Source organism: Ctenopharyngodon idella, chromosome 10 (assembly GCF_019924925.1).
Source record: "Ctenopharyngodon idella isolate HZGC_01 chromosome 10, HZGC01, whole genome shotgun sequence".
NCBI classification, from domain to species: Eukaryota; Metazoa; Chordata; class Actinopteri; order Cypriniformes; family Xenocyprididae; genus Ctenopharyngodon; species Ctenopharyngodon idella.
Genome location: NC_067229.1, coordinates 32,380,048 through 32,401,370, shown reverse-complemented (window position 1 = coordinate 32,401,370; position 21,323 = coordinate 32,380,048). Strand labels below are relative to the sequence as shown.

Genomic DNA, 21,323 nt, shown 5'->3' with positions numbered 1-21,323 from the left:
TCTATCTATCTATCTATCTATCCGTGCATCCATCCATCCATCCATCCATCCAGATAGATAGTCATGAACATGTGACAAAAAGATTTTGCATTTTCACAAACAATACTATATACTATATAATACTATATATATATATATTATAGATTGGCTTAATATTTCTGCTTTTTAATGTTAGAACTGATATGAAGAACAATTTTTTACCCACCTTTAAATGTCTACTTTGATGGACTGGCACTAGGGGGCAGTCTCTCTCTCCCAACACAGAAAGAGTGCTCGTGATTTTTGTGAGAGTCCTCCTGAATACCGAATATTATTTTGCAGATGTAAAATATGAAATGATCAATTTGATATGAGTCTCCAGAGAAACCAATGAGATCTGTTGCTCTGATGTGATTTTGCATTCGGAGACGTTGCAATGAAAACTAGTCTTCTTGAAGTTTGATATTCTATTTTCCCTTGACAAGGTTGGGTCAGGTGAAAATAGTTTCATAACTGCGAAAAGACACTGTGTGGTAGGTCTGCACTTGTGAAATCCTCATAACTGAAAAGCCAAAATGCTTTTGTTTTGTGTACTTAGACCAAAACTATAATTCCAGTGCCTTAATTAGACAAATGGCAACACCACAAAATGAGAGCAGACTGGAAGAACAGCCCAAAGGAAAACGCAACGCATTATCTTCAAGGAAGAGTGCTTTCACGGGCCAGAGGATGTTCAGTGACACCGTTTGAACCACCAGGCCATCAAATGTCTCCTGAAGAAACACTGCAAACCCTCATCAGACTTGCTGTAAACATGATACCAAAGTAAGATAACACATTTCACTTTGTCATCCTGCACGAAAAATAATACATTGGTATATATTATATTTTGTAGTCATCATTAATCTTCAGAGAATTATTTCTAAGGGTGACCTTGGTAATCTACAGTAGGTCTGAGAACTGTTGCTGATGTTGTTGAAATAATCATAAAAGTATATAGGCCTATAAAATTGTACAGTTTTATCCACTATATACCACGAGCAGTAAGATATTTTGTTTTTAGACATATATTTCTGTTTAGCATGGTGCAATAAATTGATCGAATGTGACGGTAAAGACATTTACAGAAGATTTCTGTTTGAAATAAATTCTGTTATTTTGAAATTTCTATTTATTAAAGAATTCTTAAAAAAAAATGTATCATGGTTTCCACAAAATATTAAGCAGCACAACTTTTTTCAACATTAATAATAATAATGAATGTTTATTGAGCACCAAATTGAGTATTGATGCTGAAAATTCAGATTTGCATCGCAGGAATAAATTACATTTTACAATATATCAATGTAGAAAACAGTTATTTTAACTTCTAATAATATTTCACAATATTACTGTTTTTACTGTATTTTCGATCAAATAAATGCAGTTTTGGTGAACATAAGAGACTTCTTTGAAAACATTAAAAAATCTTGTAGTTGAAGCGGTTGTTGAAAAGGATTGATTACATTATCATAGAGTATAATATCAGCTTTTAAAAGCAGTTTTATTGTATTCAGTGCAGTTTTGTCATATTCTAACACCAATGAGCATGAATACACATCTTAAAAACCCTTCTTTCAACACAAGGTGATGTAATACGTTGTAATTACGAGATTACCTGATAATGAGCTCCACACTGGGAATCTAGTGTCTTTTTTTAACTTGGCATATTCTGGAGCATGTGCTTTGTGCTTTTTGCACTCTCTTCATACTCTCTTCCCATCAAGGGACAAATGTGGCATGTCCTACATACCTCAGGGTCTGTCAGTACAATTCACCATGTGCTCTCACACTAAACATTCATCTCTACTTTAAAGTAACAGTTCACCCAAAATGACATTTCTGTCATTTACTCACCCCCACATAATTTAAAACCCATATGAATCCCGGATGAAAGAAAGTCACACAGGTTTGGAACATCATGACAGCGAGTACATAGTGATAATGATTTACCCAAGAATTTTCATTTTTGGGTGCACTGTTCCTTTAAAACTTTTTATCCTTCCTGGAGATCATTTGAAAATCACGTCTTTTTGCTCCAGGCAAATAAACAAAATGGTGGAAAAATAAAAGACAAGCATCATACTTACTAAATAATTTAAAAACACAAAACAATGAGGGTTTTTATGACTGACTCTAAAATAAATTGCACGCTTCGTCCTGCATTAACTCATCTGTAGCACCACACCTGCTTCTGTTTAATATGCACTACAACAGGAGCTCAAGCGGCCTTGTGCGTTTCAATTATCTGAAGGCAGAGAGGCTGTTCGAGTTTGAGATTATTTTACTCACTGCGCAAATAATCAATGGTGACATCACACTGTAAACTTTAACCTTGATTTTCTGGCCTGTTGGCTTGTCCATTAGCTAGAATGTGCTCTGGACCTGTAATTCTGCTGATCATTTAGCTGTATAGTTGTTTTTTAAACATAGAATCAATGAGATTTAGTAGTTAATTTAAATAAGAGGCTTAGGGAGTGGGTTTTATGGATATTTGCACATCCCATAATTGCAGCTGATATATATATATATATGTATGCTTTAATGAGGGTGTTATGTAAGAGAATGCATTGTGGGGCTGTCCAGCCTTTCTGCACATTATCTGATGTGTCTCACAACACTGAATTATGAGCAAAAGCTGGATGCCTGACAGAGATGCCTGTCAGTGACTGTTAAAGGTGCTGTAAGCAATTTTGTTTGTTTTTGAATACCACTCAGAGATATCACTGAAATAGGTCTCCTGAGAAAACGCACCGGTCACTGTGACATCTACAGGTTCTGTAGGCAGCAAAAAGGAATCTGGAAAAGGAAACTAGCCGATCTGAAAATGTTCTCTGCCTGTGATTCATTTTGTGTGTTCAGGTTTGCTTTGGTGGGTGGGCTTGAACATGTAGTTAGATGGCAGCAGTCAAAATCAGTGGCTAAATGTAGTGGAAGTTACAGTACCTAAAACAGCCAAGAATGCTTGCAGCACAGGTATGACTAATCTCCTCTAAAATACCTACAGTGAGTAGACATGTTCATGGAACAACATCTTTTTGTTGTTAGTCTCCAATTTTTTTGCCCCATTTGTGCATGTTTCTGGATATTCACCGATACTCAGGCTTATGCTGATAGGGGCATAGACAGCTGGCCGTCACAAATGTGACCTGCTAGCAATTAAAGCTGATTGATAAACGGATTAGAACAGTATAATATTCAGTAGGGTTGATTTATAAGCGCAACGCATTTGAAAGTGCTATTTTTCTTTGTAAATTGCATATACAGCAGACTGTTAGATAGACTTTTGTTTCGTCTAAATGTATTTTTGGCAACTTCAAACCATTTTAATTTGCTCATTGTGTAGAAAGAGACAATTGTGTTCTGTGGATCTCAGAACTAGGCTGCTGTACAATAGCATATACTATTTTCCATAAGCGACAAAAGCTTTTTTTGTGCTCATAAAGAACAGGTGCTACAGCTGTAAAGTGCCTCTCCACATCTAATGGATCTGTAAAAGTCTTGAATGTATGCATGCATATTCATCTATTTAACTATTTTCCATTTCATATTGCTTGCATGGCCAAAAGTTTTGCAGTTGTAAATGTGGATATTATTACAGATTATCAGTGTTCTAAACAGGATATATATAAATTCTTAATGGTGTATTTAATTCAATTCACATTGGTTTGTATAGCGCTTTTCACAATACATATCATTTTGTTTCAAAGCAGCTTTACAGAAAATGCTTGTTTCTATGTTACAATAAAGAGTAATCTGTTATCAGGTGACTGTGTCAAAGTAATGTCCATATTGTAGAAATGTAGTTCTAAGACGACACAGATCATGCAGTTAGCTAATGTCATGTATTCATTTAAGCAAAAACAATGAGCACGTTAAGGGCACAATATGTAAAAATTTTTTTTTACATTTTTGTTTTATTTGTTTGTACATGCCTCAGAGACAACACTATTTTGTCAAGTGGCTAACACAGCATCAGAAAGTGCTTTATTTATAGTAACAGTAATACAGCATTTTCTCCACCATACAATATATTTTAAAATTAATTGCATACCATTAAGCATCACAAGTCATCCAGCTTTTATTAATATGAAATTCTAATATCGATCTAGCTTACTGCAATGTGCAACAAGTGTCTCACACCAGCCACTGAGCAAACACACAAAGTCATGTTATAACAACTCACTCAAATGTATTTTAATACGATTGTTTTGACCAAAACAGTGCTGCATTACCCCACAATTTTAATTCATCAGATAAAGTGACCTATATGAGTAGTAATTTAGCATTTGCGGCTATTTCTTTTGGCAGTTGTGTATGTTGATTCAGAGTCATCACCCATCATCTCTGCACAGGTGTTGGATCGTCTGAAATCTTTGTAAAAGGCTGAATCCAAACCAGAGCTGGGCATCCCGAGGTAGAGACAGAAAAGCAAATGGAGAATAATTGGTGTAGCTAAAGAGATGTGTGTTTAGATTTAAACTGGGAGAGTGTATCTGAGCCCCGAACATTATCGGGAAGGCTAGTAGGAGCTGAATGCAAAAATGCTCTACCTCCTTTAGTGGAGTTTATGTACTATAGTCCAGAGTTTTGTGACCTTAAAGAGCGTGATGGATTGTAGAGCGATATAAAATCAGTTAACCCCTTAGCATTCCTGTAAAATTTGCCTAAAATGCCTAAAAAAGGCATACCCAAAGTAAATTGCATGGTGTTCTGGATCCATTTGGAGTATATGCGTGGTTTTGGTCTCTTTTGAAAGGTATGTGTATGTAGTGGAACGCTAACAGGTTAAATACACAGGAGCTAAACCATTTAGGACCTTAAGTAAGAAGTAACTTTGTAATTGATACAGAACTTAATAGGTAACCAGTGTAGAAATTACTCTTAAAATAAAGGTTCTTTATTAGCATTGATGGTTCCATGAAGAAACATTAACATCAATGGAAACTTTCCATTCTGTTCTTTTAAGAACTGGTTATTGAAAGGTTCTTTGAGGAACCATAAATTGCTCTTTTATGGTATCACTGCAAAAATCCCCTTTTGGAACCTTTATTTTTTAAGAGTGTACCATATTTGGTTCATTACATAGTGCACAGTGTTATCAAATAGTCTTTTTAATGGAATCAGCATACATCTTAACACAGGCATAAAACACCCAAGTAATCTAGATATCTTTAGCTTATTTCTTTTCTTGCCTTTTTTATTGCTGGAATTGTCCAAAGGTCAGTGTTGAGGGAATATGTTTTTCTAATGGTGTCAGAGAGGCACACAATTGCAAGGCTGTTTTGAATGCAGAATTGGTTGAAATTCACCTGCAGTGCAACAGCGTTGACCCCGAGGGCCAGACTAATTCACCTCACCACCATTCACAGCTGTCCTTCCTATTTTGCTTCACTATCTCCTGTTGTATCTATTCCTTTTCATCCAGGTTTTTCTGTCACCGTTGAACAGGTCACTGACTGTATCAGATGTTAAGTGACTGATTCACATGCATCCGTCTCTCATATGCCCTGACACGACTATGCCCATTTGTTGTATGTTACACCGACATTGCCCTTCCAACAAATTAATTTTTGAAACATTAGTGAGTTTGGTTACAATTTATTTCAATGGTCCACTTTAGACATTCTACTAACTATAAGTAACTTTGCAACTACATGTCAACTAACAGTCATTATAGTATTAGATAGTAGTAGACTGTTAGTTTAGGGTTAGGTGTTAGGGTACGGTTTAGTAATAAGTTGACATGTAGTTGCAAAGTCACTTATAGTCAGTAGAATGTCTGTTGAGGAGCATCATAAAAAAAAATGTAAGCAGATATTAAGCAGACAGTCTACTAATTAACTACTAACTACAACTGGTAGTTGACATGTAGTTGCAAAGTTACTTATAAGTATACTTATAAGTAAAGCTATAGCTAGTAGAATGTAGAATGTGTTACCATGAGTTTTTCAAAAAAAATCAAGAAACTTGAGTGATGCCATTTACTTTTTGCCAGTTGTTTTAAGTAAGGATGCACTATATATATATATATATATTTTTTTTACATTAGAAGAACCTTTAAAGGTGCAATGTGTAAATTTTAGCAGCATCTAGCGGTGAGGTTGCAAACTGCAACCAATGGCACTCACCCCTCCCTTTCGAAGAAGCTACGGTGGCCGTCTGGCCAACACGAGACAAAGATGTTGTCTGAGACAGCAGAGAGTAGCCAGTGAAGCAATGAGGTTTCTTCTTACATCTAACAAAGAACAGACTCTGCTTCTAATAAACCAGACGACTACTACTACTACTACTTTGTGCATATTCAATGTGGTGACGATGCAAGCTGCCTCAAAAAACTCAAACTATTTAGAAGAAGAACAACGTAGTGACGAAACGCCCTCTGTAGAGCAGTTTGTCCGTTTAGGGCTACTGTAGAAACATGCTGGCGCATAATGGAGATTTAACATGTAAGGGGACCTGCGGTGTATGTGATAGAAATGGCTCATTCTAAGGTAATAAAAACATAACGGTTCATTATGTAAGGTCTTTATACATCACTGAAAACATAGTTATGTATATTATATTGCATTTCTGTCAATAGATCCTCCCAAATTTTACACATTGCACCTTTAACATCAAAGGAACTCATTACACAATAAATGGCTTATAAATAGATTAAAATGTAAAGAAATTACATTAATAATATTCAAATTAAAATTATTTTCATATATGACATGAAAATAAATATTGTTTGTTTATTTATTTATTTTTTTACACCAATGCATCCCTATTTTCTATGTTCAGCAGTTATAATAAGCACTTCTGAGAAGAAATTATTGCTAATTATTTGCGCAAGTTTGCAAGGTCCCTGGCATTGTGTTCAAATGAAAGACAATTAATAAATTCTTTGAGCTCAGCTGTATATTCTGCTTTGTTATCTGAGATATTTCTCTAAAATACTGTAATTGAAACTGAATTCTTAATTTTTCTTTGGTGTCCAACAGAAAACAGAACACTGCCACAGCATTTAAATGAGTTTCTATTTCTACAGGCATATAGTTGGGGTAAAATTTTCATATGAAAAAAAAAAGATAAATTCTATATATTTTTGTACTTTTAGTTATCTTTAGTCCTCAAAGAATATATATCTATGATTTTGGTACTTTTGTGTGGCGCGCACTCATCAAATATCCTGCATACCCCTTTTTGCGCCCCTGCATATGCCAGTTCTTTGCATGTTGCAGTAACAGAAGAGGAAATTTGATCTCATATTCCATCCTCAGCACCAACCCAAGCTATTGACCTAAATATTGAAGAGGGATTCTTTTTAGGTCTTTTCTTGAACTTGCCAAATCCCGTCGGAGGTTCTGCAGCAAAAAAAACAAACAACATCCAAATTCCAAAAGTCATGAAATTTAAAAAGCTTGAGCATGTGGTTATTCTTCGCCCCGAATTTATCTCTTTTCACTAAAGGGTACGTAAGAAAAATATCTTTTATTGATGTCTTCTCACATCTTGCTTTCACACAAGGAACGACAAGCCATGCTATACCAACCCACATCTGTTTATCCACCTGTTAGCATCGTAATGAAATGTTTACACCAACTGAATTAATCATGTCAAATCCCATGCTGTTTTAGGTAATTGCCAGGCAAAATTTGCCAAAGGAAGTCTTTGTTTGTGCTCATAAGCCAGGCGATGCTTGGCTGGAGAGACAGTTGTCAGACTGTCGACAGTCTCGGCACCACTGCAGGCATGTTTAATGATACAGTGGGGAATAGCAGGGCTGCAACTGCCAGTACTTCCCTTTAGAAGACACATGTTGAGTGGATGAAGAGGAAAAACAACATGGGGAAGCCGCCAAAAAAGCACACGCACAAAGGAAGGGAATAGGTTAAAGAGAGAGGACTTATTCACAGATGGTTGCCATAGCAGCACAAATTGAAAAGAGGGTATTTAGTGCAAACAGCATCTGGCCGTAGTTATTTTTTATATCTAGTGGATGTGACGTTAGTTCAACTGCAGATACATGCTAAATACTGCTTATTTTGAATAATGTTTGACATTTTCAACAGCTTCATTCAGTCCTTTCATTTTTCAGCTCGTAATATAAATACCTGAGATGCTTAAATTAAGCCCAGTGGGAGTTTGGATCCTCTGCCAAAATTTTGGAGATGCAAATGTGTGCTTCTCTCTAAAATGACTGTGGAACTTCCAAGCTGTCCTGTCTATGTCCTTGTGGTGATGCTTATTATTAGTGTGAACGGCTGAAAAATAGATTTTTATGTTTTTTGAAGGAAGTGTGATTAGTGCTGGCTACTGCAGAACTCGCTGCCATTATGCTATGGTTTCGTGGTTGATTGCCAGGGCTTTGCTATGGTGTTCTGAACGGTTTTAGCATGTTGCTATGTGGTTGCTACTGTAGGTTGCTCTAGAACAGGGGTTCCCAACCACGTTCCTGGAGGCCCCCCAACACTGCATGTTTTCCATGTCTCCTTAATCAAACACACCTGATTCAGATCATCAGCTCATTAGTAGACTCTAAGACCTGAAATGGGTGTGTCAGACAAAGGACAGATACAAAATATGCAGTGTTGGGGGGCCTCCAGGAACATGGTTGGGAACCACTGCTCTAGAACTTACATATAATATGTAACCAGTCCTACTCTACCCGCTCCGAGTGGGATTCTAACCGTCATCTCCAGAATGGGAGGCGGGCGCACTAACAAGGACGCTAAAGACTGCAGTCTGTAGTGTCAATCGCCAATGCGGCTCTTGAGGCCAAGGGAGTGAGGTTTACTCGCACAGATCTTACTAGATGGCCTCCATTACACTCACCCTCTTAAACCTCACTCCCATCCGGGTTATGGCACCAAATGTAACCAGTCCTACTCGACCCACTCTGAGGTCTTACTATGGCCTCCGTTATACAACCCGAATTCTGGAAATGTTGGGACGTTTTTTAAATTTGAATAAAATGAAAACTAAAAGACTTTCAAATCACATGAGCCACTGTTTTATTCACAATAGGACATAGATAATTTGAAGCCTGCTACAGGTCTCAAAAAAGTTGGCACGGGGGCAACAAATGGCTGAAAAAAGTAAGACATTTTGAAAAGATTCAGCTGGGAGAACATCTAGCAACTAATTAAGTTAATTGATATCAGGTAACATGATTAGATATAAAAAGGATGTCTTAGAGAGGCAGATTCTCTCAGAATGGGCAGAGGCTCTCCAATCTGTGAAAAAGTGCGTAAAAAGATGGGAATACTTTAAAAACAATGTTCCTCAATGCCAAATTGCAAAGGCTTTGCAAATCTCATCATCTACAGTGCATAACATCATCAAAAGATTCAGAGAAACTGGAGAAATCTCTGCATGATCATCAGCATGATTGTGTCAATGACATTACTAAATGGGCTCAGGAATACTTCCAGAAACCACTGTCGGTAAACACAATCCGCTGTGCCATCTGCAGATGCCAACTAAAGCTTTATCATGCAAAAAGGAAGCTATATTTAAACATGGTCCAGAAGCGCCATCGTGTCCTGTGGGCCAAGGCTCATTTAAAATGGACTGTTTCAAAGTGAAAAAGTGTTCTATGGTCAGACGAGTCCAAATTTGACATTCTTGTTGGAAATCATGGACGCCGTGTCCTCCGGGCTAAAGAGGAGGGAGACCTTCCAGCTTGTTATCAGCTTTCAGTTCAAAAGCGAGCATCTCTGATGGTATGGGGGTGCATAAGTGCATACGGTATGGGCAGCTTGTATGTTTTGGAAGGCGCTATGAATGCTGAAAGGTATGTAAAGGTTTTAGAGCAACATATGCTCCCCTCCAGACGACGTCTATTTCAGGGAAGGCCTTGTGTATTTCAGAAGGACAATGCAAAACCACATACTGCAGCTATTACGACATCATGGCTTCGTCGTAGAAGAGTCCGGGTGCTGAATTGGCTGCTGCCTGCAGTCCAGATCTTTCACCTATAGAGAACAATTGCCGCATCATTAAATGAAAAATACGTCAAAGATGACCACAAACTCTTCAGCAGCTGGAAACCTATATCAGGCAAGAATGGGACCAAATTCCAACACCAAAACTCCAGAAACTCATAACCTCGATGCCCAGACATCTTCAAACTGTTTTGAAAAGAAGATGAGAAGCTACACCATGGTAAACATGCCCCCATCCCAACTTTTTTGAGACCTGTAGCAGGCATCAAATTTGAAATAAGCTCATTTTGTGCATAAAATTGTAAAATTTCTCAGTTTAAACATTTTTTATTTTATCTATGTTCTATTGTGAATAAAATATTGGCTCATGTGATTTGAAAGTCTTTTAGTTTTCATTTTATTCAAATTTAGAAAACGTCCCAACATTTCCGGAATTCGGGTTGTATATGTATGCAAAATTACTCCAGTTTTCAGTGTCACATGATCATTCTAATATGCTGATTTGCTGCTCAAGCAGTGCTTGAAATGGGCATGCAGTACTGGCACTTCTCTTTTTTTGCCTTTAACGTATGGCCAGTTTTCCTTGCGTACCGGCACTTCCGACATGTTGCATATACATGCCCGCCGCACCCTCCCTTCTTCAGGAATGCGTTTTGAACTGAGCATTGGGAGTACCAGCACTTTTATTTTTCCACTTCAAGCACTGTGCTCAAGAAACATGTCAATGTTGAAAATAATTGTGCTACTTAATATATACTTAATATGCCACTTAAAACAGTGGTTCTCACATTTTTGGCCCCCCACTGTCCAACAGAATATTCAAATGCTCTCTCTCTATATATGCTGTGTATATACACACATCATTACTGTACTTTTTACTCTATTTTTGATCAAGTAAACAATGTATACAATCACAAAATGAGAGTGACTGCATTTTCAAAGATCAGATAATATCGAAGCTGAGTTCCTCAGGTAGCAGTCAGTGTTATTGTGCATCAACTAGCTGAGTCACAATTAGGGTAAGAGAGCACCTAGCAAAAAGATAAGTGCCTGATTGCCTAGGGTCTTAATTGCACACCCCTGCTGAACTTCCTATTAAACGATAGCCAACACTGAAAGAAAGAGGCACAAAAAATAAGGCCAGAGGGTTCGTCTTTGCACTTTACACACACATGCTGAATTATTTCTCAGAGCCCCCTTAGCTAGAACATGTGCTCACATACCGAATGGGTGGGAAAAAAGCCACACAGCATGACGGTCGTTTGCACACGGTTCTCTCCGCTGTTTCCATAGAGTGTTTGAAATTATAAATGAAGTCAAAGCTGCAGGGAAAGAAAGTGCTTCAAAGGGTCTGATGACAGTAATGTATAGTGGGGGGTCGCGCACGTCAGCATGTCTTGATACTTAAAAGCATGACTGCAGGCAAACCTACCGCAGGGACACAAAAAAACTCTGCCTTTCTGTGATTTGTAGCCTGCTTAGAATTGAAATAAAGGGAAAGGGGATGAAAATAAAAGGTAAGTTCTTTGTTGTCAGCCTTAAAGAGTATGAGTATGAGTGAGAGTATGACACTGAAACTCAGAATTCTGGTTATGAATCAACACCTGAAATCCACAGATGCGTCTCGGGCGAGTTTGAAAATCAACAGTTGCATGCATGACTGAACAGACTCCACCACTGGGCCCGGCTTCAAAAGATCTACTTCCTCTTACACATGCCGCTTTTCATCCCCAGTTTACAGCAGGTCTTCATAATAAATCCTCCCCTCCCTGGGTTCCAGACCCCAGCAATTCGGGAGCGCTTTCTCAAACTCTTTGATGTGACTTCAGTTTGAAAAGTTTTCAGCTAGTCTTTCTGATAGCGTTATTAAGGTGTTCTTTTTAGGCAGAGGCCATTTTTTGACTCCCATTTACTTCAATCCGTGTGGCGCACAATGAAAGAAATGCTGACATGCCAGGCCTGTTGAAAAGCAGGGGGTTTGGGAGCAGGGTCTTTCTGAATAATATCATAATTACGGCCCCTATAATCATTCAGGAACACGCATTCTCTTTGTGTGGTGCACTTGGTGGCAGTATGACACGCATGCTAAATAAGTGTTCGGTACATTTCACTTTTCGTAGTGCAGATCAGATGGCAAAACTTAAATTTTCTATTGGCACTTTAAAGAGGTAGATTCTGAATTATTAAGGTTTCTGTGACATGATGTGATGAATTCCTGTGAAGCTGGGCAAGTACTGTAAATGTACAATGTGATACTCTAGATGGCACAGGCTGATAGGTCCTTAAAGGGACAGTTCACCCAAAAATGAAAATTCCCCCATAATTAACATATATGACTTTCTTCTTTCAGCCAAACACTATCCGAATAATTTTAAAAATCCTGGCTCTTCCAAGCTTTATAATTGGAGTGATTGGAGGATGAGATTTTCAAGCTCAAAAGAAGTGCATTCATCGATCATAAAACGTACTCCGGGGGGTTAATAAACAATTAATACATGCGGCTCCGGGGGGTTAATAAAAGCCTTCTGAAGTGAATCGTTGTGTTTGTTTAAGACAAATATCCTTATTTAAAACTTTATAAAGTAAAATAATGAGCTTCCGGCACAACAGCCATACGCATTCGACTAACATCTAAAAAGCGTTAACTTCCTCAACGTAGTACACAATGTCATGACGTACTACGCGTTATAGCGTAGGACATAGCGTAGTACGTCATGCCGTAGCATAGAACGTCATGGCATTGTGTACTACGTCACGGAAGTTAACGCTTTTTAGACGTAAGTCGAATGCGTATTTCTGTTTTACTTTATAAAGTTTTAAATAAGGATATTTGTCTTAAACGCATCGATTCACTTGGAGTGGAGTACATTTTATGATCGATGGATGCACTTTTTTTGGGCTTCAAAATCTCATCTTCCAATCACTCCCATTATAAAGCTTGGAAAAGCCATCTTCCAATCACTCCCATTATAAAGCTTGGAAAAGCCAAGATATTTTTAATATAACTCTGATTGTGTTTGGCTGAAAGAAGAAAGTCATATACACCTAGGATGGGTGAGTAAATTATGGGGTAATTTTCATTTTTGGGTGAAATATCCCTTTAACTCAGTCTGCTTGAAATCACATCATTCTCTAGGGCACAGCTGATTGGTTCCTGCTGTATCAGTAGCCAATGAGCTTGCTGCTTAACCTTCAAATACTTGATTAGCATTTTCTGTAGCAGTTGCAGTGTGCTTTCAAAAACCTTCACCTTCCATAGCTCCACCTGTATAGATCTGTTACAGGTAATTCATGTATGCTATTGTACAGCAGCAGCATGTCTTACTTGCTCACAGCAGTGTGTCATGTATGTATAGGCTTAAGCACATCCCCTACTTGCTCTGCAGCAGCAGCAACGTAGCAGATATGTGTGTAAAGTGTTACACTTTATTGTATATTTACACTTAATTGTGTAAACATAATAGTTGTATGATTAATTATGAATGACATTTGACATTTAATGACATAGGCTATGGCTTATACAAAAACATGTTATTTTTTGTTTTTAAATATTTCTATTTAACTTTAATTTTTACTTCAGTATTAGTTTATGTAATTTTAGTAGGCCCACTTCAACTTTAAACATTTATTTTCTATTTTTTTAAAGGGGTCATATCATGAAAATCTGACTTTTCCCATGTTTAAGTGCTATAATCGGGTCTCTGGTGCGTCTACCAGCACAGAAAATGTGAAAAAGGTCAACCCAGTAACTGTTTTGGTAAGCCTTTTTCTACAAGCATGTAAAAAATCGAGCCGTTCTGATTTCGCTCCCCTTATGATGTAGGAAGGGGATCTTATTATAATATTACGTCCCGCTGAATCTGTATGTTTCCACCCATGGCACCGCCATTGTTTTCACAAGCGACGAGTAACACTGGTCCTGGAGTGCAGCAGCAGCAGCTGTCCTGCAGTTTAGCTTCAACCCTGATCACACACACTTGAATGTCTTCAGGATTACTAAAGCTACGTGAAGGAAGGTGAGTTGTGTCAGAGCTAAACTCTGCAGGACAGCAGCACTCAAAAATGATCGTCCCTGAGCTTGTGATATGTCTCAGCTATGTAAACATTATCACTGATCTGTTAACGGCTATAATAGCAAACATATGAGTCTCCATAAACTCCTGGCATCTGAGCTACTAAGGACGCAGTGGTGTAATTTTATTTATGAAGGAAATGTGTCCAGATAAATTCATATACCAGTATGTGTAAGTCATTAACACTAGAATGCTTCACACGATCGTCAGTAAAACACAGGATTTGCACAGAAATTGATTCTCAAAGATGGATCGATACCAAATGATCCAATTTCATATATATTTATTTCGTGATGTTTGCAAATTGTCTTCTTGAATGTGTTTAGTTAGCACGTTGCTAATGTACTGCTAAATGTGGCTAAAGTTACCCTTGTTTCTTACTGTATTCATGGAGACCAAAGCCATGTCATTATTTTAATTTTTAACCCCAAAACACGTGGTCTGTATAAATCATAAATGCATCTTCATTCTTATTGAGGCTCTCCAACATTGTGTAGCTTTAGCCACGTTAGCCGTGCAACACGCTATCAAAATCATTCAAAATTAAATTTTAGCAAACATCCAGAAAATACATGCCATACCTATGTTATATGCTGCATCAAGAACAGTTTAATGATCCATTTTGCGAGTTATATTGCCTCAGTGTATTGGAATGACGAGCGAGCTTGGGGGCGGGGAGCACGAGCTCATTTGCATTTAAAGCAACCCACCCACAAAAATGGCTTGATTTTGCTCACACCCAAATCGGGGCAAATTTGACAAGCTATAATAAATTATCTGTGGGGTATTTTGAGCTGAAACTTCACAGACACATTCTGGGGACACCAGAGACTTATATTACATCTTGTCAAAAGGGGCATAATAGGTCACCTTTAAGTTTAAAGGTGCAATATGTAATATTTTCTGTCCGCTAGAGGTCGCTAGAGACCTATTCAAAACAAAGGCGTAGCTTGATGACGCCAAGTTTGAGCGCGGAATCTTGGGACATGCGGTCTTCACCTCACAGCCGGTGGAAAATAATCAGGATAGGGCTCGGGCAGAAATCATGTTCATGGATGCGATTAACGTTACTGTAGTATGAAGCAGAGCAGGATCGAGTGTTGTGGGAGCTGAACGAGGCTGTTGGAGCGATTGCGCAACACACGCCGCGAGCAGCAGAACTTTTATTATGACACAGTCGGCGGCGCCGCTTCCGCTTTTCCGGTCATGAGTATGAGGTAACACAGCTCTGTTTACCATATTAGATACATTTGAGTGTGTTGAAAATGTTGTTATAACGTTACTCTGTGCGCTCGCTCGGTGGTTGATGTGAGACACTTGTTGTACACTGCAGTAAGATAGATCGATTTTAGAATATCATATTAAATGCTGGATGGCTTGTGTTGATAAATGGCATGGAATTAATTTTAAAACATATTGTATGATGGAGAAAATGCTGTATTACTGTTACTAAAAATAAAGCTGCATCTGATTATGCTATGTTAGCTACTTCACAAAATAGTGTTTTTTCATGGTAAAAGCATGGTACTCGCAAAAAATCAAGAAAATAAGATTTAAACAATAAGATTAAATGTGTTGAGCTATATAACAATACTTAGTTTTCTGTCTATAAATATATCAAAATAGTAGTTCCCTTATCTATTAAAACATGTAATATATTAAAGCATCTTTGGTGTTTCCATGGTTTCTACAAAATGAAACCGAGGGTAACGCGGGTATGACGTAATTGACAGGCGACTCCACACGTCCTGGAGCCTTGGTTAAAATTGCAATTTTCTCAAGATTTACAAATAGTTGGAAACATTTGGGATATTGTAAGTACTCAAGTGAACAAAATATATAACACTGGCCTAGTGTTTTTTTGTATTATATTTGATAATGCATTTTAATGAGAGATGATTGTATATGATGATGCATTTGACACACTGACGTCACTAATAATTAAGCGAAACATGCTTAATTGCATTGTCATAAGGATATATATGTATATGTTTAATGCATTTGAGAACATGGTTATAGCCTTCAGTTATATACAGCTGTCAGTGACAGAAAGTCACAGTAAATTCAGCACTCTTCTGCCATAATCCTGCCCTCATTTTTTTCTTCTTTTGTAATATTGTAGAAACATGGATATTTTTATTTTGCTGTTGGACAACACTGCAATAATATTTGCAATGGTCTCCCCTTGTACCTCTAGCAGTTTCCCCTGCTATTCTTTACTTCCGCATCCAAACCTGGAAATGTGAAAGGGGTCCATTGAGAAGACACATATTGCTTTTGCCAAATTTGATAGGAAACATTATATATGCTCATGTGGTTTTCCACAATTTTGATCTGCACATATCTTCCATTAAAACATTCTGAGTCCATTAATCCCGCAATGCTTAGAAGATAACAACCTTCGATTAGCACTGTGTTATTTCATAATAATAAGCTCCATATTACATACTCCTCTAGTTTACATACAGAGGCATGCCTGGGGGAAATTAGTTTCCATAGCCACAAGGAACAACCAGGGCTAATTACAATTACAAGTCTTTTTAATATGGCTATTACATTATGAGGCATTATCAGCACACTCGACAACAATGTTTACCTAAATACAGCAGTGAACTTTACAATTTCTCCAGATAAGATTTTACTTGGAAACCAAAATTTAAATGTCATCTACATGAAGACTTGGCCTAATCATTTTCCTGTCCCTTGTAACATAATTTGCAACTTAATGCCAAATCGCACATCTTCATTTCTTCTTGATACCGCATTTGTGATGCTCCAACAAATTGCATTAGCCTGTAACTCCATCACGTTGCAATAACAGCTGCCCAAGACGATAATGTGTAATCAGAGGGCAGGGTAATTAAAACACATCCGCTGTGTCTTTCTGTGAGCTATATTAAATGAGGAAGGTCAATAGTGGAGCTCATTTTCTATTTACAGTGTCTGCCCACTGAACGCAGGGTACGGTCTGATGAAGTAGGCTACGAGGGGGGCAGCCGAGCTAGGATGCATGAGCCTGGATGCTTTCGGCTCTGGGCTGCTCATTTCTAATTATGTGGTGAGAAGTTAGAATGATGATGAGCATCAGGAAACATTCGAGAATGCTAGCGTCGGCAGCGCGTAATTGTCTGAAGGACATTTGCATTGCGTCTACTTGGCTGTTCTCCACTGTAATTAGAGGGGTCTCTTGGGCCTCACTGTCCCAGTCTGTTCAATTCCTCACCTCCTGTAGAGTTCACTCTCTCTGTCTTACTGCACCGTATCACAGGCATAATGTTAACGTAGCATGTTTACTTAAAGGGGAATTCACCGCTGGCAGTGAAACATGAAAAAAATTACATCGGTGGTCAGGGTTGCCAGGTTTGCGTAACAAAACCAGCCCAATTGCTATTCAAAACATCCAGGGTGTCCAACGGATTTTTGCTGACAAATAAATGGGGAAATCTGTGTGTAGGTAACGCAACAAAGTGTAGACATTGTTCATTTCTATATAACCGACATTGTAGCAATGTGAAGCTGGTTAAAAAAAAAAAAAATTGACAAACTTCTCTTTTTATTTGGTAGAGTTTCAAGCCTGTGGAGGACCTTTTCAAAGTCCCTTTCAAGGAAAGTCTGTTCACTCGGCGGCCATATTTGCAACCCCTTGTGTTCTTGCTCTACGTCATCATCAACCGTCAAAGTTCAGTTACAATACTCAAGAACGCAAGAACAGAGGACATATGAAAGTACCCGGATGTGTTCTTGATATCTAGGATGCATCGAATGCAAAAATCCCAGAAGATGCTGCGGGCGGTCGACATACGGAAGCCTGCAAGCTTTAAAGTTCTCTTATGAGATTCCCGCTACAAGCTCGCAAATATGTGGCGGCTCGTGAAGGTAAACATTTGTCCGTTTGTTTTGCTTAATTTTAATAAAGTGATAACCTGAAGAAAGCCTGCAGTATTTTTATTGACATATAAAAAATAATCTTAACATTGACAAAGCATAGGTAGCACAAAGGCTACTCATTTTCATAAATACACGCGGTAAAATAAAAAATATATAAAATTTTATGAAAATGTCTATAATAATATGATAGAAGTCTTTTAATAGGTTATGACATTTGTTTGTGATGTTATGTTGCATTTATTGTGCATTAGCCGCTACTTATAATATGCTGAGACGGTCAAGATCGCAGCACATCTCAATTCTCACAAGGATGCGTTCTGTGTCCTCGCGTCCTTCCGAGTTCCTTCTTTCAAGGTCGCCTAGCAAGACCAGACTCTACGAGAACGCAAGTCTGTTCTCTGCGTTCTTGGAATTGAGAAACAGCCTTTATCAATCAGCAACTGGCTCTTTTACTTAGAAGGCAGGACGTATTCCGCCATACTTCGCGTTGCAGTTTCTTCCATTCATAACTAATAGGAGTGAACCGTCTTTCTATATCTATAGTTTTTGGCCTTTTCTGCCGTCCATCCATCTATTCTCCAAACTGCTTGTTCTATGCAGGGTGGGGCCGATGCTGGAGCTTTTCAAAGCATCTCGGGAGGTATAGGCAGGGAAACACCCTGGATGGATGGCCAGTCGTCACTTACAATAAAATGTACAAAACAGTAATATACAATTACAATAGAATTTTTAACAATTTAATGTACAGCACCTTCATAATGAATGAAAAAAAAAAAAAAGAAAAAGCACACCTCGTGCATTCTTTATTCATACACTCTAAAAAATCTTGGGTTATTTTTTCTAGTCCTCAGTTGTGCCTTTTGGGTCATTTTTTGGGGGGGTTATTTTTCCAGTATTTGGGTAGTTTTTGTGTTACCCAGATCCTGGGTCAGTCACAACAACCCAGGGGTTGAGTTATTTATCTCAGGCTTTTTGAGACTTCTTCAGGAGAGAGCAGTGCAACTCTGTCAAATTGGTGCATGTCTTTGGTAAAATACAAGTTTGTGTACATTTTATTTTATCTAAAAAATTGTTATTGTTGTGTATATCATTTAATTTTATGCAAAGCAACAAAGAGGGGCGCGATGTGAGTCACCTAAATGAGTGTCGCAACGGTCTTTTCATGTGATGGAAACGCCTGATGCTATGCATAAAATTTTATGATTTTATTCAAAAAGATACAGAATATAAATGCTTAGGATGTTAAAATATGTTCTCAGAATTGTACACTGATTATTTATGGACAGGTTATGGAGTCAGTCACAGCATTTTTCGGCTACGAGTGAAACGCAGGGCGGCGGTCTGAAGTTAGCAGTTCCCCCACCGAACGCGAGCCATCTCCACCACGAGATCCAGCACCGTTACAGTGGAAACAGGACAACAGAGACTGGTCGATTACACTTGAATTACTTCTAAACGTTTAATTTTTCTTCTAAAATTTGTTAAACGAGCTTAAATGTAGGAAATATGTATTAAAATCTATATAAAATATGCTATACTGTAAAATATGATCAGCAATATGCTGGGTTAAATCAACCCATTATGCTGTGTTAAATAAACAACCCAATTTTTGGGTAAATTGGGTAAAATTAACCCAACATGTATTCTGTCCTGTATTTACCTAGCCCTTGGGTTGAAAACAACCCAAATTGGGTTGTTTTTAACTCAGTGTTTTTTAGAGTGTAATTTTTTAGAAGTAGAGGTATAACATTTTTGCTGATTTATTTATTTTGTAGAAAAGGTACATCACCATTTTGCTCTGACTGGCATCGTCATAACAACTTCCCAACTCATAAATACGAATTTCCCAGGAGAACACACCACATATACTAACAGAGCCAAACCTGGCTTAGCTTTGGAGATCAGGTGAGCACAGTTTACTGCTGTTACATTGGTGCAGCTGCTTTTCCCCAAACTAGCAGGTAGACTGCTCATTATTATAAGGAACATTTCTTATTATAAGGAATATTCCTTATTTAAATAAAGAAGGAATATTTAAATAATTCAATTAATAATTTAAATATAATAGCCCTAAAATATTATTTGGTTTGGAGTCTAAACATTTTGCAGTAACTACTTTTGACTGTAATTATGCATCATGCAATATATGACTGTCATGCTCCAGACTTGAACGTATAAGATGAGGAGGAGGCTTACTTTTACACATTTACTCTAGGATATAGTGTTCATCTACTTTGCAATGATCAGCAATGTGCTTTTGTCTCTGATTAACTGTGAAAGATCCATCAAGTTGCATGTAATGGACTTACAAGTGTTACAACGTTTGTACATGCTACTTGGATAATGATGCTTTTGGGAGGAATTCTGTAGAGATTAAGTGTCATTTACATGCTACTACTAATCTTCTACTGCCTCAGTGGCCCTGCCAAGGATGATGGATGTGTTTGTAAAGGTATAAATGATAATATTAGATAAAGAGGTGGCCATTACATGTTACATGTAAAAATGTGAATAGCCATATTGTTTCTAACTAGGGAAGTATGTATCTTTTGGAAAAAGTGGCAGAAAAAATCAATCTGCAATTGTCACATTCCAGAATGTCTCATAAATTTGTATATCCTTTTGTACTTCTTTACGGATGGACAGAGATGTTACCTAGCAACTGCGCTGTCTGAAGTGGCTGCACTTTATGGTTGTGTGAATTGCTTTAATTGTTACTATTGGGAAAGTACAACCAATCGGTGAAAAGTGGCACAAGAATATTTTTTTTTTCAGCTGTTGAGACACTTTATAAAATACATGTACAGAGATGCTGTATGAAAAGGATTGCATTTTGAAACCCTGATGGCTCTAAATGCAAGACAGAATTGTATGATGAAAAACATAATGATGACCAAGGCCTAAATTAAAAACCAAGGCATAACTGAAAAGAATAAAATAAAATAATTAAAATAGTTTTTTTCAACACTCACCTTGATGATTTACTCTGTACATATTTTTTAGTAGATATGTGTTTAAAATTCACATCTTCCAGGAAAACAAGGAAAATATTGATGACTCATCCTGCACTATCCTGATTTCTGTCCAATCAGATGCTTTTTTAAAATAAGAATCCCCACCCCCTACTTCCACCTGCAACTGTCTAGAAAGTAATGAGTTCATGACTGTGACACAACTAAAGTTCAATGGTCTTTTTTTTTTTAAAAAAAGGAATGAGTCATTAAATATGTCCTGCCTCCACTTCCTGTTTCAGTAAGAAATAAATCATCACAGGAAGAAATTTTTGTATTATTTTATGAGGCGGGATACATTGAAAATATGACCTGTTTATGTTGCAGTACTATATCATATAACCTTTTCCTCCACTGTCCTTGGTGTTGATGTCATGCTTAATTGATATTTTAATCATCTT

The 21,323-nt window shown here is 37.6% G+C and overlaps 1 long non-coding RNA gene across 1 annotated transcript; it reads left to right on the top strand.

Annotated features, from left to right (window-relative positions):
- Nucleotides 1-176: 176 nt before the first annotated feature.
- Nucleotides 177-19,926, top strand: LOC127520982 (uncharacterized). The gene is made up of 3 exons (XR_007932242.1): nucleotides 177-804; nucleotides 17,588-17,899; nucleotides 19,198-19,926. It is a non-coding gene; the product is annotated as an uncharacterized LOC127520982 (long non-coding RNA).
- Nucleotides 19,927-21,323: the final 1,397 nt, after the last annotated feature.